Raw genomic sequence first — 24004 nt, 5'->3', positions numbered from 1 at the left:
CCCAATTCTCATCTGGATCCAGTGGCACGACAAGGTCGAGACAGCTGGAGATGGGACTAGGTGCAGTGGATGACCAGGACATCTTCTGTGTCTTGTCCTGCTCTACATGTTCCACGACACTTGCAGAGACTGCCTTCTTGACCGTTGGACCTTCCATTGATCTCGTCCACTCAATCCGCCGGAGTCTGTCTTCACATGCTGGGATAGACAACTCCCTATCTCACTGAGGATTTGAGACCTGTCAGCTACTCTCACCTGGTTTAGCCGGCTTGTCAAAGCTGTTGCCCGGGGTGTGGCCGCTGTCACTTGCAAACAGCTACAGGGAGCCACAGGTGTCAGGTGGGGACCAAAGGTGGACTAACCACCTTGAAAAGGATGTGACATATTCCCCCACCAGAGGTGCTACCCCTCCTTGATATGCCGTACACCCCAATGGGAGGAATGAATGGACAAGGGAATCACAGAGAGAGCTGCACCTGTGGAAAGCAGAGAGTGTGGGGGAGGTAAAGTCATATTTGGTGGCAGGATTCCGTTAAAGGTGATGGAGAATGATGTGTTGGATGTGGAGGCTCATGGGGTGGTAGGAGAGGACAAGAGGAACTCTATCCTTGTTAATGTGGCAGGAAGCTGGGGTGAGGGCAGATGTCTGGGCAATGGAGGAGATGCAGGTAAGGGCAGCATCAATGGTGGATGAAGGGAAAGCCTGCATTTTTATTTATTTTATTTAGAGATACAGAGTGGAACAGCCAGTTCCAGCCCAACAAGCCATACTGCCCAGCAACCCATCTATTGAACACTATCCTAATCACAGGACAATGTATAATGACCAATTAACCTACTAAGCAGCATGCCTTTGGAAGTTGGGAGGAAACCGGAGCACCCGAAGGAAGCACATGTGCTCGTGGGAAAGACGCACAAATTCCCTACCGACAGCATCTGAAATAGTGTCACACTGACCGTTTACACTGAGAATCAGAATCACTTATTATTGCCACCATGTGGCGTGAAAAATGTTAACTTAGCAGCAGCAGTTCAATGCAATACACAATATGGAAGAAAAGAAATAAATAAGTAGATCAATTACAGTGTGCGTATATTGAATAGATTAAAAATTCTGCGAGAAAAACAGAGATAATATATATTAAAAAGTGAGGTAGTGTCCAAGGATTCAATGTCCATTTTGGAATCAGATGGGGGAAGAAGCTGTTCCTGAATCGCTGAGTGTGTGCCTTCAGACTTCTGTACTTCCTACCTGATGGTAACAGTGAGAAAAGGGCATGCCCTGGGTGCTAGAGGTCCTTAATAATGGATGCTTCCTTGAACATGTCCTGGATACTTTGTAGACTGGTACCCAAGATGGAGCCGACTAAATTTACAACCCTCTGCAGCTTCTTCTGGTCCTGTGCAGTAGCAACCCCCCCCCCCCGCCCCACCCACCCCATACCAGACAGTGAAGCAGCTTGTCAGGTTGCTCTCTATGATACATCTATAGAAGTTTTTGAGCGTATTTGTTGACATCCCAAATCTCTTCAAACTCCTAATGAAGTATAGTCACTGTCTGGCCTTCTTTATAACTGTTTCAACTGCCAAAGCATTATTTGAAGAAGGAGGACATCTCTGATGTGTCGAAAAAGACAACTTCATCCTGGGAACAGATGCAGTGGAGATGAAGGAACTAAACAAGGGAATGGCATTTTTACAGAAGATGGGGTGGGAAGAAGTACAGTCAAGATAGCTGTGAGCGTCAGTAGGTTTATAAAAGATATCGGTAGACAGTTTGTTCCAGAGATGGAGACAGACAGATTGAGAAAGGGGAGAGGGGTGTCAGAAATAGACAAGGTGAATTTAAGAGCAGGGTGGAAGTTACAGGCAATGTTGATAAAATTAACAAGCTCAGCAAGGGTGTATGAAGCAGCACCAATGCAGTTATTAATGTAGTGCAAAAAGAGTTGCAGTGTGTTTACAGGGAAGGCTTGGAACATGGACTGTTTCACATAGCCAACGAAAAGACAGGTGTAGCTGGGGCCCATGTGGGTGCCCATTGCTACACCTTCAATTTTGAGAAATTGGGAGGAGCCAAAAGAGAAATTGTTGAGTGTGAAGACCATTTCTGCCAGAGAGGAGGGTGGTGGTGGAGTGGAACTGGTAGGATCTGTTGTTGAGAAAGAAGCGGAGAGCTTTAAAGCTTTCCTGATGGGTGGTGTGCAGAACAGCATCTCCAAGCACACTACACATCAAATGGGTGGTCTGCAGCAGCAGAGGACCACAAACATACTCTCAGTGGCCACTTTATTACATTCAGGAGGTACCTAATAAAATGGCCATTGAATGCATATCTCTATGCACTGAAAAATTTGAGATTCACATCTCTCATTAAGTACTACTTTATTATTTTGTATAAATTGTCTGTCAGTATAGTTTACTTGCATTTCTGTTTGACATTAAATTAATATTATTCTAGTGTTATGGCTTCTTTGTTCATTTGACATTCATTCAGCTCAGATAATAATTATTAAAGTTTTTTCTCATGTGGTTCTGCCATCTTCACCTAAAATGAAATGCCTCTGTTAAAAGACTGAGCATCCAACATTTACACCAGTAACCTGACTTGGAAAGTCATTCCAAATTGCTCGAGGATCTGTAATACATTTTACATTATGTTTTGCTGATGATTTTTCAATGTTCACAAAAATGTAAGTTTTAAAGCCAGGCATTCCAGTTTAAATTCCATTGTGGGCAACTTAATGAACCTGATCCTTCAATTAAAAGTCAGCAGGTCTGCATTAATCTGTCTCATATTATTCACTGAATGGATAGAAGCTCAGGTCTCTGAGCACAGGTTGAAATGCATCTTTCTGCTCCAGCTAAGAGCCAGTTCTGCAACACCTATGCTTGACAGAGGATTCCTCATGAAGCCTAATAGACAATGTACTTAGACTGGGGCATCTGCAACTCACTGAAATCAATAAGAAAGAAGAATTCTCAGCAAAATGGTAAGAAGAAGCAAATTTTCTTAGTATATGGTTTAATTCTGTTGATTCAAATGTATTTATTTGTGATCATTTAAAGTAAATTGACTTTTCTTGATTGTCTTATAAGTTTTCATTTTAATCTCCAGCTCAGGAACCGGCTGGCTATGTGCAACACCTTCACTCTTGTTGCAGAGCTTCTAGTTATCTGTGATTTTAATTCTCCACCCCACTCCCTCTTCTGATTCTGGCCTCCCATGCTGACCTGTTCTGCTGTAATGTTATTCATCTGTAATATTAAGCTTAGCTCTTCTCTCTCTATAAGTACTGCTTGGTCTTCTGAGTATTTCCAGCATCCTACTTTTGACTTCTGGTTTTGGTAACAACAGAACATAAGGATTTCCTGTTTTTTCCCTCTCTCCCTCTCCCTCTCCCTAACTGTCTTGAGTAATCTATTAATGAGAGAGAATTAAAGAAAAAACATCAAGATGATCTCAGCAATTTTGGCGATACACTACTGAAGATAATCCCTTTGGTTTGTACCTATGTCTCCACCGTCTCTGCAACTAAATTGCTTTCTGATTTTCCCAGTTCTGATGAGGACCCTCGAAGTTGAAACATAACTCTATTTCTTTTTCTCTGCTTCCAGATCTGTAATGCCAGGCAACTGGCAAGGTCATAGTAACAGAAGGTCACCACTAAATCTACAGAAAAGCAAACACTTCGGTTTCTCATTAATAAACCAGTCGTGTGAGTTTAAGCATTGCTATCCAAAGTCTGAGCTAAGGTCAAAGATACTCTCTAATTGTGAAAAGGTTCTAATTCACTGAACATGCAGGTATAATGGAATAAAATGGGATTCTGCAGATGAATTGTTTAATGTTATATGTTCCACTGTTTGCTTACCTTAGTGTAAGATAGTTGTAAGAATAATCGAGCAAAGCAGTGAATGTCACAATACACTCAAGTTCACTTTCTTTATTAGGGATGAAAGAAAAAAAAGTTAATACTTTTTTATGAATTCAATAAAGAAGCATAAAATGGCTTTATACTTTAGGCATAACATTTTGAATACAATCCTATTGTAAAAGGACGTCTTAACTTGGTCTGTAAATGACATGCACTCCTTCCATAGCTCTGGTAGTCTTCGTCCAATCACCTCATTTTAACTAAAACACAACTTACAAAACAAGAGTAGGATTTACGACATCCCAAGGAATTATTGCTCTTTTTATGTGGGAGTGAATCACTATGCATCAGTCTGGTATATTGCAAGACTTGCTGACACTTGTTCTTATCACATATACCTTTCACTTCCAATTGAGAGCTCTGCTGTCCAATAACAATTATTCATGTATTTTCTGTGGAGTAGAAAATCCACAAGCTTGGTGGTTACTGGTGCTTAAAGTATCTGCACTGCCAAGCGGGTCTTATAAAATCAGACAAATATGTTCAAGCTGACATGGGAGAGATACAGAACTGGATCAAGTATAAACCTAAAACTCGGGTAAACACAAGAGTGTGAAAACATTAGGAGTTCAAAAATAAAAGGCTGTTGCTCAAAATGAAAGTTCCAGCTTTTATTTGCAGTCTTACCTTTGTGATGGTCAACTCCAAAGCGTTATGGAATATTACACAATATGCAAATGAGTTGATGAAATCTCATCCGCATCAAGGTTGACAATTGAAAGTACAATATATTTAATAACAATATAATTATTTGCATATTTGTGATTAATTGTTCAAGATATCCTCTGCACTTTGGGAAGGTGGACAGACATTGAGGCTGTATCAGTTTTCCCTTTATGGCCTCTTTCAGTGGTGTAAGTTCCTGGATAATGGAAAAAGGATTGGCATTGTACAGCTGGTTGTTAGCTTTACTCTAGTGCATCATGGTTATGTCATACTGAGACTGTGGAACTTTATCAAACAAGTGTCACCAAATTTAGGGTTCATTTCAAATTATACATATCCTCACTGAACAAGAAATGGTTGCCACTCTTTAAATTGTTTCATAGGGGAAATATTCCTCATATCCAATCTACTGGAGTCATCAGCCCAGACTTTTCTGTGAAATATTGACGATTCTCCCTGTGCCTAAAGATACAAATGCAGAAGTCCAGACCTTCCAGAATTTTTTAATGGAATTTTGTTTGTTAAGCTTACACTTGACCATGTATCTGTTGAACCTGCACCAAGCTGGACCTGGTATAGAAGCAGCACCAAGCTGGACCTGGTATAGAAACAGCACCAAGCTGGACATGGTATAGAAACAGCAAATCCATTCATTATAGTGGGGAGGCACAATTGCAAGTGTAAGGTAATACATATATTTTAACCAATTAAGTTATCTAAACATCTCAAACTTTGGTGATTTGATTAATTTTTAATAGTTTTTGATTGTTTCTGAAGGGGAATTCAATTATATTCAAAGTCAATTGAATTGAATTGGTTTACCATTGACACATAGCTAGACTGAGACACAGTAAAAAGCTTGTCTTGCATACTGTCCATGTAGATCAAATCATTACACAATGCATTGAGGCAGTTACTCAAAACCTTGTAACTCCTAGGTAAACCTGAAAGTGAGGGTAAATTTAGAAATAATTATTAATGAAAAATCCAAAGGTATATAGAAGTTAGAAGAATGAAGTACCATCTTATAGCAGATCAGGGATGATGAATATTATTTCAAGATAAGGTGCTGTTCACAGAAGTCTGAAACAATGAGAAATTTTTACATTGTATTATATATCCTTGGAATTTTCTAACCAGAAGCTGTGATGCTCAATTATTGAGAATACTCAAAAGTGAGATGGATAAACATTATATGCACTCATGGAATCAAGTGATCTGCAGATCAGGTGGTAAATTGAGTCGAAAGTACAGGACCAGATATAATCCAACTGAATGGCAGAGCTTCTGCATTTTTCATTTTCTGTGTTCTTCAAAAATCATCCTAAATAAGGTTTACTTTTGAGTTATTGGGTGCATCTCACATGTGCAGTATTATATATTAATAAGGGAAGGAGTTCACGGTATTTCATGTTTAATGTCTAGATACTCTTGAGCAAAAGGATTCCAGCATTGAGACTGGCCTTCAAATCTTGCAGTTCACACAAGACAAATCAATCAAATTTCTGTCTTCCAATCGACACCTAAAGATTTCTGATGGAGAGTGAGCTTACTAGATGAGATCAGATGCAGCCCACATTTCACTAACCAGACCTGTGGATATGCAGGCACCACAAAAAACATAACACCAGTGAAAGTATATCTTAACATGAAGCCCAAACAAAGGGAAAAATCCCCAACCCTGATCATAACCTGAAAAAAGTTGGAAAAAATATACATCTAATTAAAGCCAATCTTATTTGCTGATTGTCATTTATAATATTAGAAAACTTATTGATGAATTTTGACACCTGCTATCTTTGGCATTAGTGCCCATGGCACCTTTATAAGTAGGATTGCAAACCTGCAGCATAAAGTGTATCAGCAGGAAGCAATTTATAATTTACAAGCAACAAAAACACTTTCTACTAATTCTGCTTTAAAATGTAAAATTGTCAGGCTTTGATTGAAAGTAGAATGATATTTGCTGAACATAAGCACAATCATGTGTAATCTGGGATGTAAACATATTAAAAAAGTATAATTCAAGCAGAACAAATCCCCATCAGAGAAATTTACACTCAGCCATATTCAGGTCACAGAATGAATGCAATAACAGCAAGCAGAAACACTTTGAGTATTCCAATTTCTGTACAGCAATAGAAATATGATTTTGGAGGGATTTTCTTCAGTGGAGAAAACAAGAGTGTAAAATCAGCAATTTAATGCAATGGAGAAAAAGGGAATATGATTAGGGAGTGATAGTACAATGCAGGAGCAAAAAAGAGCAAGTTGCAATCATTTTAATGTTGACCTTAATGGCTGCTCTCCTCAGCTGCACTAACACTTCTGCACAGACAAACTCTGAATGAAGGTCTGCTTTACCTGAATGGAAAGCTGGGAAGGGGCACTCCAAACTAATCTAAAATCTGCCTCCTGTTTTATATCTGCACAACCCTTTTTTATGGCTTCTCTGTACCTGTATAGGGAAACAGTCTGAAATACTGGTGTATTAAACTTGAAAATCCAGAAGATAAATCAGCAAAATTAAAGATTCAAGTGGTTTTCTTTTATTCTTTTGGCTGAAATTCCATTGTATGATATGTTAAGTGCAAACTAATACATGTTTTTCTTCTAATTGTCATTTTTAACCAGATTAGCATAAAAAGAGAGTCATACAGTCACATAGCACGAAACAGGCCCTCTGTACATGCTGACCATCAATTACTTATCCATACTAATCCTATTTATCAACATTTTATTCATCACCTTCTATGCCATCCCAGTTCAAATGCTTGTTTCAATATTGCTTAAACATTATGAGAATACTCCACACATCCTCAGTAATTGCATTCCAGGTTCCATCCACCCTCTAGATAAAAACATTCTTCCTTACAGTTTTAGATACCTATTGATTATTTTTGTAACTTCAAAACATGAAACTAATTCAAAGGAAGACCCGGGAGTCTGAAATGTGGGTCTAATTTTGAGTTAACTTTAAGCGTATCACATGGTAGCATTATACCATATGCAATTCATGTAGAACTTATAATGAATAATTTAAACAATTGCAAAATTTGAAAATTCTTTTCTCTTTCACCTGGCACACCTTTTGTCTAGGCTGAAGAAGGTTATTGGATATAAAGTGTCATCGTGCTGTAAGCCTCACAAACAGTTTCCTAAATTAGTAAAATATAAAAAGTTCTGTAAGTCTGGTTTTAGCACAGTACTTGAAGTGATACACGAAGTGAAGTTGCTGCTCCAGGAAATAGTTGGACATGTCGAGCTTTGCACTGCAGTCTTCATGGTCCAGACAAGGGGGCGTTGTCATCTGTTTCTGTAGCAAAACCTAAAAGCTTTCAATGAGCGCACATGGATACAGCTGAAATTCAGCATCTGGGGGAAGGAGTTCTGCTTTGTTACAGCTCCTGTCAAAAATTGCTGAAATTATGCATATTATTCACCATGATAGATGCCATACACAGGATTAAATTGTAATCTTTAATCACCATATCTACCAATTGAATTCAGGCAGCTGGAGGCCAAAGAGAGCTTGTCCTTGAATCCTGAGAATAAACAGCATACACTCAGGTGAGAGTTCATGCCCTGTTTGTGGAGGAAAGTTAAGTGAAGGCAGCTGCCTGTTTATCATGCAGATCTTTTCTTCTTTTAGATCATTATTCTTCAACAGTAGGGAACAGATTTATGGATTTGCTACAAGGCCTGTTAATGCCAGTTGACAATTATGCTCTGATGTGAACATTGACAATTGCATAAATAAAGGCAATGAAACATCGCACTGTGCTGAAATAATGAAAAGAGTCTGATTATATAAAACAGTCTTGGGATTTACACTCTGGTTCCAGTAAACTACTTCATACAGTTAATGAAAGATAATCCATTCTCTTGGAGTATCAGTGAATGGAACGGCAGAGTGGGGTACCACTGAGCTATAATTGACAATGCATGTATCGGTCAGAAGGTTAGAGTAAGAGTGGAGGAAATTAAAACAATACATTTGTGGATTTAGAGAGAAGCATAATGTAATCTATTTCCACATTTAAACATCCTGACAAGAAAGTGGGGGCATTTGCTCTCTGACTTCACGAAGTGACATGGGCAGACCTGTAGGACAGTGAACAATAACTATTTCCAAGTTAAGGATCAAGAGTATGAAAAGGTTTCATGGAATGCCATGAATAACCATCTATGCATGTTTCTCATGACCTGCTATCTTTGTGCAGAACCACATGCATCAATAAACATAAAATGAGGCTAGGTAGGGTGCCTTCTTCTCTGCCCAGAACTTGCTGGCCATCCAGTGTGAGGTGCGGCTCTGAAATGAATATTGCAAACACAGATATCCCACCCTGCAAAAACTAATTTCAGGAAGATAGCACCATCAACTTGTGGGAGACTCCAGGAACTTCCGGGAGAGGTGGGATGTCTGCAATAGAATAGCTCCTTAGCAGCCAGCCAGGTAGTTTAAATAACATTATCTATGCTAATGAATGAATGACACCTGTTAAACTCACCTCAACATGTCTTTTACAGTCTTAACCCACCATGGGCAATAGAAAAGTCACTGTTGCAAACAGTGCAGCAAGCAACACTGCCATTATTTTGACCCCTATTAGGCAGGGGTACACTTTAGGGTAGTCTGGGGTGACGTATGTTTTCTCTTCTCTTTTGGGAACACTCTGCCATGGTGCGCTCTCTCTCTATCTCGTGCGCTCACTCTCTCCTTATTGTCCTCACTTGCGCTCTCTCTCTCTCTCTCTCTCTCTCGTGGTTGCTCTCTTGCTCGCTCTCTCGTGGTCGCTCTCTCACTCGCGCTCGCTCTCTCACTCTCTCTCTCTCGTGGTCTCTCTCGCTCTCTCGCTCGCTCACTCTCAAAAAAATTGATTTCCGGGATATTGTATATAATTTGCGGGCATCAGGGAGCCACCATTAATATGCGGGAGACTCCCGGAACTTCCGGGAGAGGTGGGATGTCTGCAAACAGACACTTGCCAAGATCTGGGACTGTGTTCTGAATGAAATACTGAGATTTGGTGCATCTACTGCACAGGTGATATGATGATGGGCCATAGTGCCTATACACTGAGTCTAGTCGTCACTTTTTATTATCATTTCGACCATAACTGCTGGTACAGTACACAGTAAAAATGAAACTATGTTTTTCAGGACCATGGTGCTACATGAACAATACAAAAACTACACTGAACTACGTAAAAAACAACACAAAACTACACTAGACTACAGACCTACCCAGGACTGCATGAAGTGCACAAAACAGTGCAGGCATTACAATAAATAATAAACAAGACAATAGGCACAGTAGAGGGCAGTAGGTTGGTGTCAGTCCAGGCTCTGGGTATTGAGGAGTCTGACGGCTTGGGGGAAGAAACTGTTATATGTTGAGAGATGGAAACCTAGTACATAAAAAAGACAATTAATAGCATGCTGATATATTGTGCACCTTGTTAAATACATTGAACAATCTATCTTGTTTTGTGACTGGCAAAAATAATGTTTATGATGTTTATAAGTAAAGGATAAATAATGCGACAATAAACCTAAGCTCATCAGGAATTATTATTGGGAATTTGAATGGGTTTATACCTACAGGAACTTTGAGCTGGAGGAGACAAGTTAGGAGGGATACAACCATGCAATGTTTAATGAAAAGCAAAATCCTAGAGAATTTTAGAAAGCTTATAAGCCAATACAGGTCAGTGAGTACAGAGGGTGGAGGGGAGGTGGAAACAGAATTCAGGTAGGGAAGGTTTGGATGAGCTTAGGTTTATTGTTGCATTTTTTATCCTTTACTTATAAACATCATAAACATTATTAAACATTGCATGGTTGTATCCCTCCTAACTTGTCTCCTCCAGCTCAAAGTACCTGTAGGTATAAACCCATTCAAATTCCCAATAATAATTGCTCCACCATTGGTTTTGTGCATTGTGCTGCTTTGGGCTAACCCCTCAGCAATGGAATTCCACCACAAAACCTTCCTGCATCTCCACACCTCCCCCTGCGTTAATCTTTTCTTTAAAATCTTTTACCCTTGACCATAACTTTAAACATTTTACCAGGTTAAAGGTGAAATCCACGTACATAATTGTTCTAGCTGTTGTATTAACTTCCAAAGTCTCACTAAATACAGGAGGTCAAATACTCAAAAATGATTGGAATTATATTTTCTCCTAGTGCACAGTTAGACTTCAACTAGCCAGTTCAGAAGTCACTGTATAGGTGACTAAATCAATGGTGAAATAGACCACATTGAGAATATAAATATTTCACATCAGAAAAATTAACAGAATCAGTAAGTATATAATAGAATCAAACAAAACGTAATTTTATGTTACAGTGGTAATTGGAATACGAGTGGCCGTGTTCAATAGTTGTACCTGTAAAATGTATATTCTTGTCAATTGAAATAGTTAATCCGAATCAGTGCAATGATATGACAACTGGGAATTACTACAAATAAGTCATAAAGTCATGGAGCAATATAGCATGATAGACTCTTCAGCCAACAAGTCCATGCTAACAAGAATGCAACAATGTCCTGCATTTGTTCCATATCCCTCTAAGCCCCAACCTTACATATACCTATTTAAAGTTTCTGGTGAACGCAGCAGGCCAGGCAGCATCTCTAGGAAGAGGTACAGTCGACGTTTCAGGCCGAGACCCTTCGTCAGGACTAACTGAAGGAAGAGTTAGTAAGAGATTTGAAAGTGGGAGGGGGAGGGGGAGATACAAAATGATAGGAGAAGACAGGAGGGGGAGGGATGGAGCCAAGAGCTGGACAGGTGATTGGCAAAGGGGATATGAGAGGATCATGGGACAGGAGGCCCATGGAGAAAGACGGGTGGGGGGTAGGAACCCAGAGGATGGGCAAGGGGTATAGTCAGAGGGACAGTGGGGGAAAAAGGAGAGAGAGAGAAAGAATGTGTGTATAAAAATAAATAACAGATGGGGTACGAGGGGGAGGTGGGGCATTAGCGGAAGTTAAGAGAAGTCGCTGTTTCTTGCCATCCTCTCTCTCACATTCTTTCTCTCACTCTCCTTTTTCTCCCTCTGTCCCTCTGACTATACCCCTTGCCCATCCTCTGGGTTCACCCCCCCTTGTCTTTCTCCCCGGACCTCCTGCCCCATGATCCTCTCATATCCCCTTTGCCAATCACCTGTCCAGCTCTTGGCTCCATCCCTCCCCGTCCTGTCTTCTCCTATCATTTTGGATCTCCCCCTCTTCCTCCCACTTTCAAATCTCTTACTAACTCTTCCTTCAGTTAGTCCTGACGAAGGGTCTCGGCCTGAAACGTCGACTGTACCTCTTCCTAGAGATGCTGCCTGGCCTGCTGCGTTCACCAGCAACTTTGATGTGTGTTGCTTGAATTTCTAGCATCCTATTATATACCTATTTCTAGAATTCCTGTTATATACCTATTTATGTGCTTCTTAAATGATACCATAGTACCTGCCTCAAACACTTCTGGCAGCTTGTTCCATTTACTCACCACCCTCTGCATGAAAAAAGTTACTCCTTGGGTCCCTTTTAAATCTTTCTGCTCTCAAGTTAAATTCATGCCCCGTAACTTTGGAATCTCCTACTCTTGGGAACCGACTGACACCATCACCTCATCCATGCCTCTCATAATTTTAAACATTTCTAAAAGTTTTCCCCTCATTGTCCTTGATTCCAAGGAATAAAAACCTAGCCTGTCCTATCTGGCAATCTAAGTAGGAAAAACTGATCAGGTCAGAAAACTACTCCAAGCTCTTTGATCTGTGAACAGAAAAGAAAGGAGAGAAGAGATGGTGTTAGTTGACCATTCCCCCTTTGCTCATGAAAAGTTAATGACCGGAAGATATGAAATGAGTTCTGTTTCTCCACTAATTATGGACTTATATGGCAAACCTTGTGATCATAGCGAGATTTCAGGTGGGCACAGTGTTAGCAGTGGCAAACTGACCAGATAAAATATTTGCACCCAAAGCCTATTTCAGTTGAGATACGGCAAATTGCATGGCTTTCTATAATCCCTTTCCAACCTCCATTGCAGGCTAGTTTACAAGCAATCCTTTGCAATATTTTTACGCTACTTTAAGTGCTTTGGAGAGGAATTAAAATTAGCAGTAATTTACAAGTTCCTCACTTTTGTGTGCCTAATGGTCAGGTGAGTTACCAATGGCCTGAGTAGAGTTGGAGAGCTAATTTGTAAAGAATTGCATTGTCTGATTTTAAATGGAAAGGTCGGATTCTTCTGTTGAGTAGTATGGAAATTATTGCAGTATAAATTATGCAAAGTCTTTTTTTACAAATGTCTATTTTTGTTTCAGATATTTCTGAGTCTTAAGTGATAGGACAATTAGTTGTTAAGTGTTCCAGTGAACAGTTCCTCTGAACAGTTGCCAGCAGTAAGTGAACACCAGATTAAAGCCGTGATTTTGTCATCATTCCACACTCATTGTGCCCATTATCTGGCTTTGGACTTGTCAAGAGGTGATGATCCTGAACTCATTTGCCAGAAATTGGATTGGGTGGCACTGCCTTTTAAGTGCAACGTGATTGAAAATCAATTTTTCTCTGTGCAGACCTCAACAACCTAGCCATTAAACAGGATCCGTATATTTCGAGAAATTGGAGCTGGGAATTTCTGAAGTGATGTTTGCCAATAATTCAAAGGTAAAGTGACTTAGTAAGTTAAACTTCTTGCCAGTTGTAATGTCTTTAGCATTGGCAGTTTAACCCACATTCTGTATATTGATTCCATTAACCAATTTCTCACTGGTTTGCCATGCTGGTTTATTGCCCTTCTGAGTGTACATAATGTACTTTTCTGTTCATGTGTGTGTACATGAAAGAGACCTGCTTCTCTGAGTCCATGTATCTGTAGGTGTGTGGGGTTGTTGGTGTGTAGTGAGTATCTCTGTGTCCATGCTGCTGGTGGTGCAAATGCAAAAATAAAACACCCAGTAATAGTCACAACCAAACAACTCGCCAAGCCTTTTCCTGAGTTCTAAATCAAAATCTAACCAGAAGCTACAGATAGTTTATTTCCAGGCCATGGGTAATAATGGCTCCATGAAGCCATCATACCACAAACTGCTGGGAGAAATGGGCTCTGGCCATGGGGGAGTGAAGATAGCAGGCTGCTAAGCTTCTCATCATCATAGTTTCTTTTTCTCCTGAAGCAGTCCCTTAGAGTCAAAGGTGACTTGCTTCTACACTGCCTCTACAGAATCAGAGATGACTGATGAGAAACAGTGTGAGACCTCCGGACTCTGCCACAGGTGGGACAGGCATAGCTTAATGCAGTGGTCCCCGACCTCCGGGCTGCGGACAGATACATTGCCACGAAGAATGCAGGGGTGCAGCGGTAGTCAGAATGCACCCAGCACATCTTTAAGAAAAAAGCCGAAATAAACAAGCTAATTAATGAGGTGCCGCCTGGCACGTAAATGTCAGCCCAGATCAGAGGCAACGCAATCGGCAATTGCCTCTGATCTGGGCTGACATTTACGTGCTGGGCAGCACCTAATTAATTAGCTTGTTTATTTTGGCTTTGTTCTTAAAGATGTGCTGGGTGCATTCTGACTACCGCGGCACCCCTGCATTCTTCGCGGCAATGTATCGGTCCACATCCTGAAGCTTGGATACCACTGGTTTAATGGATAGAAGGGTTGCTTCACCAGCTGCACCCCGTGCAAGGATTTTATGCTTGCAGTACCTTCTTGTATGTCTATCACAGAATTACATCCTCCTGAATAAATCACATCGAATTAAGAAATGCAGTTCTTCTTGAGTTACTGAACAAACAAAATCACTTTACGTGTGTTGCACTGAAGTAAGATGCTTCAAAAGAAGTTTAGTGGTTTGATTTTTGTCGCTGTTAGCCCATGAAATATTCACTTCTCAGGTTCTGGAATTAAGTAGTGGAGATCCTTGGTCATGGCCTGGATTTCCAGAAGAGGTAGAAAGCTGAATGTATGCTGTAAAATTGCATGTTCATAGCTGACAGGTAAATGAGATGCAAGGAAACATTGCCAGTCTGGAGGGTTTAAGTCTCTGAGAGGGATCCAGCAGCATTTAAATAGGCCTCCAAGGACAGGTGGGCTTCTTTTTGCATATATTTATGGTCTCTAAGATCTGCAACCAGCCTGTCTTACAGTCACTCCATTTTCAAGCCTTGTTTCTGGTGCTAAGCATGGACAAAGGATGTCCCACATGACCTGAAAGTACTTGAGGATAACTTATGTTTAGGGACACTGACATCACATGGTTAAACCTGAAATGAACTACTCCTGCCCAGTCCTTGGTTAAAGGGTGAGACTGAGGTGAGGGTGGTGGGGAAGGGGGCTGGTGGTGGTATTAAAGAAGAGGCAAGCAGTATAAATCTGTTATTTTCTTAACAAACCAATAGAATACATGAGAGAGATTTTCTTACTTTTAGAGTATGGAAAAGACTTGGACAGTAGGTTTAAAGGTTAGTAGGTTAATTGGTCATTGTAAATTGTCCTGTGATCAGGCTAGGATTAATTCAGGGGTTCTGGGCGACACAGTTCTAAGGGCCAGAAGGCCCTTATCTCTATCTCAATAATGTAACAGAGAGGGTTCAAAAGCATCTCTATAAGCCTCAAGATTGCAAGCTGATAAAATTAACACTCAAATAACCAGATATGTGATAAATGGGAGACTGAGTGAGGAATTGATGTCCCTTTACATTATGCACATTCTGCAATGTAAGTGTCGCGATTTTGCCTCCGTTATAATTCACAAATGAAACTAAATTAAACAGTGTGAGGGTTAATAAAAATAGAGGTAAAAGGAACCAGAAAAAAAAGTCATTAATTAACAATATTTTCTCCTTAGTAACATTTCATTACAAAGAAGCTTAACAAAATAACAAATATGGGAATGTAGCTGTAAGGGTTTAGAGCTTGCTTTTTCATCGTAAGTGGAATAAACCAATAACAATCAAATGAAGAAATCCAAGTCCAAATTAGAAATATTTATAAAAGTTATGCAAGTAACTGTGAACTATTACTGTGATTGATGTAAACCAAATTCAATGATAAAGTTGCAACACAGGAAACATACAGAAAGAAGTATCATGAAGGAAATGCTCTGGTCTTACAGTGTAGATATGTTTAGTTAACTATTGCTAGATAATTACAGCTCACCATGTTGGGTATTCACCTCTCAGTCACATTACATCTGAAAGGCAGGAAGGATAAATGTAATTTCACTGTCTAATACAACCTCACAGCACCCAGTTAAGCAAATGTTATGCATCTAAGGGCACATATACCTATGTTGCCCATACAAGGTAAGTGGCTGTGACAGCACTCCAGCAGAAGTGATAGGGCTGAGGAAAGACTTCAGTACAATATTAAGATTTCTAGGGTGATCAAACAGCATTAGTAGACATCTTGCCATATTTTACTACGCGATGGAGAATGGGCAGATCAATTGAAGGACTTGACCTGAGAGATTTGTCCTTCCCTTGACCTACTTTCAATTCCTCAGTTAAGTATATGCAGGATTCTTGCTGCTTAGCTGAGGACAGTTGTGCTCAATTGACAATGCTTTGATGCAGTCATAGGGTGCGTGAAGTGAAGTGACATTGGATTCAACTGCAGACACCGTATGGCTTTATTATCAACTAAGTCCTTTGATTACTTTGAAAAAACTATGTTAAACAATACTCCAGAAATATTGTCTTTGATGTCAAAAATGTAAACCTGTTCTTTATTATTAAGTTAAAGATTGTATTTAAACATATATTGAAGAAATATTTTTCCAAATGCAAAAATACCAAAATGGAAGTAGACCTCCTAAAGCTGTAAGTGATAATCTTTATAAGATCTTGGATTCTCTGTTCTATAGCACCTAGCTTTGCATTTAAATGATAGCAAAGTGCATTCAAAATGTATTTAAAGAATGATTACATCAGTCCCCAGTATAAACTATTCTTTAAATTGCATCTCTTCCATGAACTTGAACTCTATTCCTCTATTCATAGAGCCAAGTGTTACAATTACAATTTTTTTTAAAACAAATCTCACTTTGTTCTGACAACTTCTTAGATTAATGTGCATATACGTTGAGGTCTCTGTCCTGAGACCTCTTTAAAAATACACCATTTAGTTCATATTACCAGTTCCTTTTGGCATTAATTAGCAATCCTTTCAATCATCAAATTGTAAGTAGTATTAAATTTATGAGCTAGTAAGTTGTTTCAATTCACTGCAATGTATTATTATTATATTTTGAGCTTAGTTTCGATTTTGGATCTAAGCACATGAACACACATTTAAAGTAAACATTTAAAAATCCAAAAAATAATGTGTTAAATGAAGGTTTACTACAGTGGAGTGACTCTGAAGCGTGCACCTATTAACAAAACCTGGCCATCACTGACAGAGCAGTGATTTGAACTATACCACTTATCTACCATGCCAAACACTAATTTATTATGAATTAAGTTCTATATACAAGAACAAAATACTGCAAATGTTGGAAAATGAATTTAAAAAGGAATATACTGGAAGAATGTAGCAACTCAACAGCTTCTGTGTGGGAAGAAACACAGTTCACAATTTGGATGAATATAATACCAGATCTTTTTAAAAGCCTAAGTTGATCATTGTTTTCCTTCATTGTTTTTGAAATTTAAATATTATTTTGCACAATAGGTCAGAGATGATCAGCAACAATTAAGGCTCAATAATTCATATTTACAGAGTTTGGGTTGAAGTTCCTCTGTGTGATTTGTTTATCAGACTGGCTAATTTATTTCTATCAAATTTTAATGCACCCTACCTTAGCAATGTCATTATTAATTTTCTTTAAATTAAACATTTTAAATAAATAGCTCACTGCAGATTAGTTTGATATAGATGCTCTAACCAGACAATGCAATACCTAAATTATAAGCTTCCCCATAGAACTGCAGACAAGTTCAACATTTTTGAAAGATAAGATTTGCACAGGAAATATTCTACTAACCACCGCCCAATTTTCCTGGTTTTAATCTACTGCATGTAAACTCTGACAGGCATGTCAAAATGTGTATTGACTTGAACAACTTTTTGTTCTCACAGCACTCACTTGAAGCCACTCAAGTGTACAAATCAGGCCACCTACAGAACTATAAAGGTACCCCAGAATATATTGGGTTTCAAGCCTTCAGTAGCTTTTTTTTTTTACGGAAGATAGTGCCAGATTCTATCTCAGAAAGCCAAACCAACTTATACTTTTGTAACAACTGCTGATGGAGGGCATTCAAAGCCCCATCCCAACTGCCAGAAAACAGAAAACATCTATTTTTCTGGCAATTCCATTTCAGATATATGGAGGGTGTTTACAGATCAATTGCACAGAGTACATGAAGCTATGTTCCTGTTAGAAGGTAGGATGGGGATGGAAAGAGAAGAGAATCTTGGATGTCCAGAGAGGTAATGAATTCAGTCAAGAAGAAAAAGGAAAAATATGTAAAGCTTCAGAAGTTCAGAAGGATGAAATGGAGCACACAGGGATTATAAAAAAGCCAGAAGAGAACTAAAGAAGGAAATTAGGAAAGCCAGAAGGGACCATGAAAAATCCTTGGCAAGTAGGATTAAGGTCAATCCCAAAGCATTTTATGCATACATCAATAGCAAGAGGGTAACTAGAGAGAGAATAAAAAGGGAAACATTTGCCTAGATGTGGAGAATGTGAGTGAGGTACTTAGTGAGTACTTTGCTTTAGTATTTACCAAGGAAAAGGACATGGAAGACCAGGAGATCACTGCTGAATGCATAAATATGTTAGGGCATTTAGAGGTCATGGAGGAGGAAGTGTTGGGTCCAATAATGTGTATGAATTAACTGATTGATTGATTTATTCATTGAAATACAGCATAGAATAGGCCCCTCTGGCTTCTCAAGCCACACCGGCCAGCAATCCCCCAATTTAACCCTAGCCTAATCACGGGATAATTTACAATGATCAATTAATCGACCAATCGGTATGTCTTTGGACTGTGGGAGAAAACGTACAAACTCCTTACAGGCAGCAACGGGAATTGAACCTTGATCTCTGGTACTGGAAAGCGTTGTGCTAACTACTATGCTACCATGACACCCATTAAGGTAGATATATCCCAGGGCCTGATGGGCATTCCCTAAAATTATTGTCAGAGGCAAAAGGTGAGACTGCTGGGGCTTGATCAGTATCTTCATGTCCTCTCTAGGCACAGGCGATGTCCCGGAGGACTGGCTAATGTACGTATATTTAAAAAGGGAACAAGGGAAACTGTAGACCAGTGAGTCTCACATCACTTGTAGGGAAATTGCTGGAGAAAACTCTTAGGGAAAGAATACATGAACATTTGGAAATCCATGGCCTAATTAGGGAGAGCCAACATGGCTTTATACAAGGCCCGTTGACTCTTACCAACTTGATTCAGTTTTTTGACAAGGTGATTGAGAGAGATTATTGAACCTAGAGCAGTGGATGTTGCCTACGTGGATTTTAGTAAGGCGTCTGACAAAGTACCTCTTGGGAGCTAATCTAGAATATTGCTTTTATCAGTCGAGGCATACGTTGCACTTTTATAAAAACTCTGGTTTGGCCACCTCTGGAATATTGCCTACAGTACTGGTCGTTCCATTATACGAAAGATATTGAGGCTTTGGAGAGGGTGCAGAAGAGGCTTACCAGGATGCTGCCTGGTTTAGAGGGTATGTGTGTTATCATGAGAAGCTGGATAAACAGATTATTTATTTTGGAGCGGTGGAGGCTGAGGGGAAATCCTATAGAAGTTTATAATATATTGCGAGTCATAGATAGAATAGACAGGGAGTACCTTTCTCCCAGGGTTGATATGTCTAATACCAGAGGGCATACATTGAAGGTGAGAGGGGGTAGGTTCAAGGGGGATGTGAGGAGTAAAATTTTTAATCAGAGAGAGGTGAATGTCTGGAATGTGCTATCTGGTGTGGTGATAGAAACAAATACACTAGGAGGTTTTAAGAGGTATTTAGGTAGGCACAAAGATAGAGGGATATGGACATTGTGTAGGTAGGAGGGATTCATTTTTGGGGTTTTGTGATTTACTTTTTAGCTGGTCAGCACAAGTCTGTGGGCTGAAGGGTCTGTTCCTGTGCTGTACACTATATTCTAAACATCAGATGGTGCTCTAGATGCCTCAGTATAAAAGGGATGGAATTAGTGTAGCAATGAGAAATGATCTTGGCTTCACAGACCTTGATATAGAATCAAAATCAATATGGGTCTAACATAGCAAAAGACAGGAATAATTGGTAGGAGTTATCTATATGTCACCAAACAGTAATGACAAAATCAGGCAGACATATCCAGACACAAGGAATTCTGCAGATGCTGGAAATTATAAGCCTACTGACTCTCACAGTTATCTGGACTATCACCCTGTCTCTTGCAAAAATGTCATCCCCTTCTCGCAATTCCTCCATCTCCGCCGTATCTGCTCTCAGGATGAGGCTTGTTGTTCCAGGATGAGGGAGATGTCCTCCTTTTTTAAAGAAAGGGGCTTCCCTTCCTCCACCGTCAACTCTGTTCTCAAACACATCTCCCCCATTTCACGCACATCTGCTCTCACTCTATCCTCCCATCACCCCACTAGGAATAGGGTTCCCCTGGTCCTCCTCACCTACCACCCCACCAACCTCTGGGTCCAACATATTATTTTCTGTAACTTCTGCCACCTCCAACGGGATCTCACCACTAAGCACATCTTTCCCTCCCCCCCCCGACTTCTGCAGGGATCGCTCCCTACGTGACCCCCTTGTCCATTCGTCCCCCCCATCCCTCCCCACCGATCTCTCTCCTGGCACTTATCCTTGTAGCTGGAACAAGTGCTACACATGCCCTTACACTTCCTCCCTTACCACCATTCAGGGCCCCAGGCTGTCCTACCAGATGAGGTGACACTTCACCTGTGAGTCGGCTGGGGTGACATACTGCATCTGGTGCTCCCGATGTGGCCTTCTGGGTGACCCAACGCAGACTGGGACATCATTTCGCTGAACACCTACGCTCTGTCCGCCAGAGAAAGCAGGATCTCCCAGTGGCCACACATTTTAATTCCACGTCCCATTCCCATTCTGATATGTCTATCCACGGCCTCCTCCACTGTAAAGATGAAGCCACACTCAGGTTGGAGGAACAACACCTTATATTCCGTCTGGGTAGCCTCCAACCTGTTGGCATGAACATTGGCTTCTCAAACTTTCGCTAATGCCCCACCTCCCCCTCGTACCCCATCCGTTATTTATTTATATACACATATTCTTTCTCTTTCTCTGTCCTTTTTCTCCCTCTGTCCCTCTCACTATACCCCTTGCCCATCCTCTGGGTTCCCCCCCCCGCCTTCCCCTTTTCTTTCTCCCTGGGCCTCCTGTCCCATGATCCTCTCATGTCCCTTTTGCCAATTACCTGTCCAGCTCTTGGCTCCATCCCTACCCCTCCTGTCTTCTCCTATCATTTTGGATCTCCCCCTCCCCCTCCCATTTTCAAATCTCTTACTAGCTCTTCTTTCAGTTAGTCCTGACGAAGAGTCTCGGCCCGAAACGTCGACTGTACCTCTTCCTAGAGATGCTGCCTGGCCTGCTGCGTTCACCAGCAACTTAGACATATCCAGAAATTAGATATCCATAATACAGTACTTATGAGTGGTTTTAATCTACATACAGACTACACAAATCAAATTTACTGTAATTTGATAAAACATGTTTCTGTGGAATGCAAACAAGATTTTTTTTGGAACAACATGTTGAAGAAATAGCCGGGAAAAAGGCTAAATTAAAATTAAAAATAAATCTTCAGATGCTAGAAATCTGTGTTAAGAACACTTAACTCCAGAAACTCTCTAAAAGTCAGGTGGTATCCATGAAAAGCAAAGAAGTATTAACGTTTCAGATCAAACACCAGGGAAATTGTGATTTTAACAACACAAGTAAAGAGTGTGTGTGTGTGTGTGCGCGCGCACACACAAACACAGAGGGAGCATGAAGGGAAAAGGATGGGATGCCACCACCAGACACATCTTTCCTTCCCACCTTTCTGCAGTAATTATTCTTTCCATGACTCCCTTGATCACTAGACCATCTCCACCATTCTCCCTCCTGGCATTTATCCCTACAACTATGCTAAGTGTTACACCTGCCCTTATGCCTCCTGTCTTACCACTATATAGAACCCTAAGCAGTCCATCCAGGTAAGCAACGTTTCACCTACCAGTCTGATGGGTTCATTTATTGGATCCGGTATTCCTGGTACGGCCTCCTCTATATCAGTGAGACCTGACGCAGACTGGGGGATTGCTTCAGTTAGCACTTTCCCTCTGTCTGCTCCAACAGACAAGATCTCCCAATGGCCACCAGTTTTAATCTCTCTTTCCATTCCCACATCATCTGTTCTGCTGTCTCTACTAACATGACAAGACCAGACACAGGTTGAAGAAGCAACATCTCATATTGGTAACCTTCAACCTGATTGCATTAACATCAATTCCTCTAACTTTAGGTAACCACTCTCCTCTTCTATCCCTGTTCCTCTCCCCTTTTTGTTTCCCTTTATTCCATTCTCTTATTTTTCCACCTTACAACTTGCCTATCACCTCTTTCTGGTTCTCCAACTCCTTCTCTTTATTACATAGTTTACTGTTGTCTCGTATCAGATTTCTTCATTTTCAACCCTTTGCCTCTTCCATCTACCACCTTAGCACTTCTCACATAATTTCCTTTCACATTCCCTCCCTGAGTTTCTCCCTTGTGTTCTTTCCCCTTTCCCCACTTTTTTATTCTGGCTTCTGCTCCTTTCTTTTCTAGTCCTGATGAAGGGTTCTGGCCAGAAACATCAAATGTTAATTTCCCTGTATAGATGCTGCTTGACCTGCTGAGTTCCTCCAGCATTTTGTGTATATCGTTCAAGATTTCTGTGATCTGCAGAATTTCTTGAGTTTCCAAATTATTATTATAGATCTGTTTTTGTCCAATGAGAAGGGAGTAACTGTTGATCTTGCTGTCAAGCACCCTATGGGGAAGAGTGACAATCATATGATGAAATGTTACGTTGAACTTGACAATGATGTAATTCAATACAAAACAAGGTGTTCAACATAAATAAAGGAAATTATGAAGTCGTGAAAGGAGAGTTGGCATGAGTTGTTTGGGAGAATACTGAGGACCATAGTGCTTAACCTTTAAGAAAAAACACAAATTGAGAAGACAAAACCCCAAGGAAAAGTGATTCAAATGCAGGTAACATTAGAAATTAAAGCTAGTATTAAATCAAAGGAGAAATGCCAAAGATAACATTTTGCCAGAGGATTGGGAGTATTTTAGAACAGAGAAAAGGAGACCCAGATGAAAAAATGTAAGGCAAAATGTGACAGTAGACTAGAAAGAAACATATACAAGCATAGCTGCATGAAAAGGCCCCCTTCTTACAGACAGCAAAAGGAAAATTTATAATTGTGAAACAAGAAATGGCAGAGGAATTAAAATATACCTTGCACCTGTGATCATGGAAGACATACAAAATTTTTCAGATTTGACAATCAAGTATCTAGTAAGAATAATGAACTGAAAGAACTAAGTATTACCCACAAAATAATGCTAGAGAAGTTGGTGGAAGTTGCTAAATCCTAACCACTTGTTGATCTATGGCCAAGGTTTGAATGAGGTGGCTTAGAGATAACAAATGCTCTAGTTATCATTTTTCGTGGCTCTGTGGATTCTGGAATGGCTCCTCTAGATTGAAGAGTAGCAAATGTAAACCCACTATTTCAGAAAGGAGAGACAGACAGAGAGAGGAAGTGGAGATCTCAAGTTGCCTCCTACAGAATCTTTTCACGCGACCACAGTATATTTCCAGCACGACTCTCAATTTGTTAGTTACTGATCCTATATTCAAAATGAAATAATTTCATCTATTTTTATTTCAGTAATGGCGACTAGGATTTGTCAGCATTGCTGGATGCCCGTGAGTACAGGTATCCATTGACTGTATTCAAGTAATCATAAGGTCTTCCCATAATGACCCAGCCCTTTTTGTGAACAGGAGAGATAGTGTCTCTTTAAAGCTGAAGGTTGTCACTAATCTCAAGGGGAACTCCATCGTTCTAGAGTCGTGTTTCTGAAGGAGTCCGCAGCACTGCCCAGTGGCTAAGGAACCTCAAGACAAGGGCTACCTTCTACTTCCTTGGCTTCCCACACCAGTGCTGTTTCCAACCACACCAGCAAAACAAGGCTACAGTGAAAGACGCAGATTTAACATAAAGTAAGATAAAAAAGACAGTCTGGTGAAGATGAAATTTTGCTGCCTGCATCTGTCAAGGGGCACCTTGCAGAACACTCCGAGAATGTGAATACAATAT

General features: G+C 40.2%; 1 long non-coding RNA gene across 2 annotated transcripts; it reads left to right on the top strand.

The window, feature by feature from the left end:
* Window positions 1–2879: 2879 nt before the first annotated feature.
* On the top strand, window positions 2880–23599 carry LOC134350123 (uncharacterized). Of its 2 annotated transcripts, XR_010018823.1 has the most exons (5): window positions 2880–2993; window positions 12939–13101; window positions 13194–13284; window positions 17706–17760; window positions 23573–23599. It is a non-coding gene; the product is annotated as an uncharacterized LOC134350123 (long non-coding RNA). The 2 variants fall into 2 exon arrangements; XR_010018822.1 differs by lacking the exon at window positions 2880–2993 and having other exon boundaries at window positions 12885–13101.
* The last annotated feature ends 405 nt before the right edge of the window (window positions 23600–24004 follow it).

Source organism: Mobula hypostoma, chromosome 8 (assembly GCF_963921235.1).
Source record: "Mobula hypostoma chromosome 8, sMobHyp1.1, whole genome shotgun sequence".
NCBI lineage: Eukaryota > Metazoa > Chordata > Chondrichthyes > Myliobatiformes > Myliobatidae > Mobula > Mobula hypostoma.
Note: the sequence above shows the minus strand (reverse complement) of the source record. Positions and strands in the feature narration are given on the sequence as shown.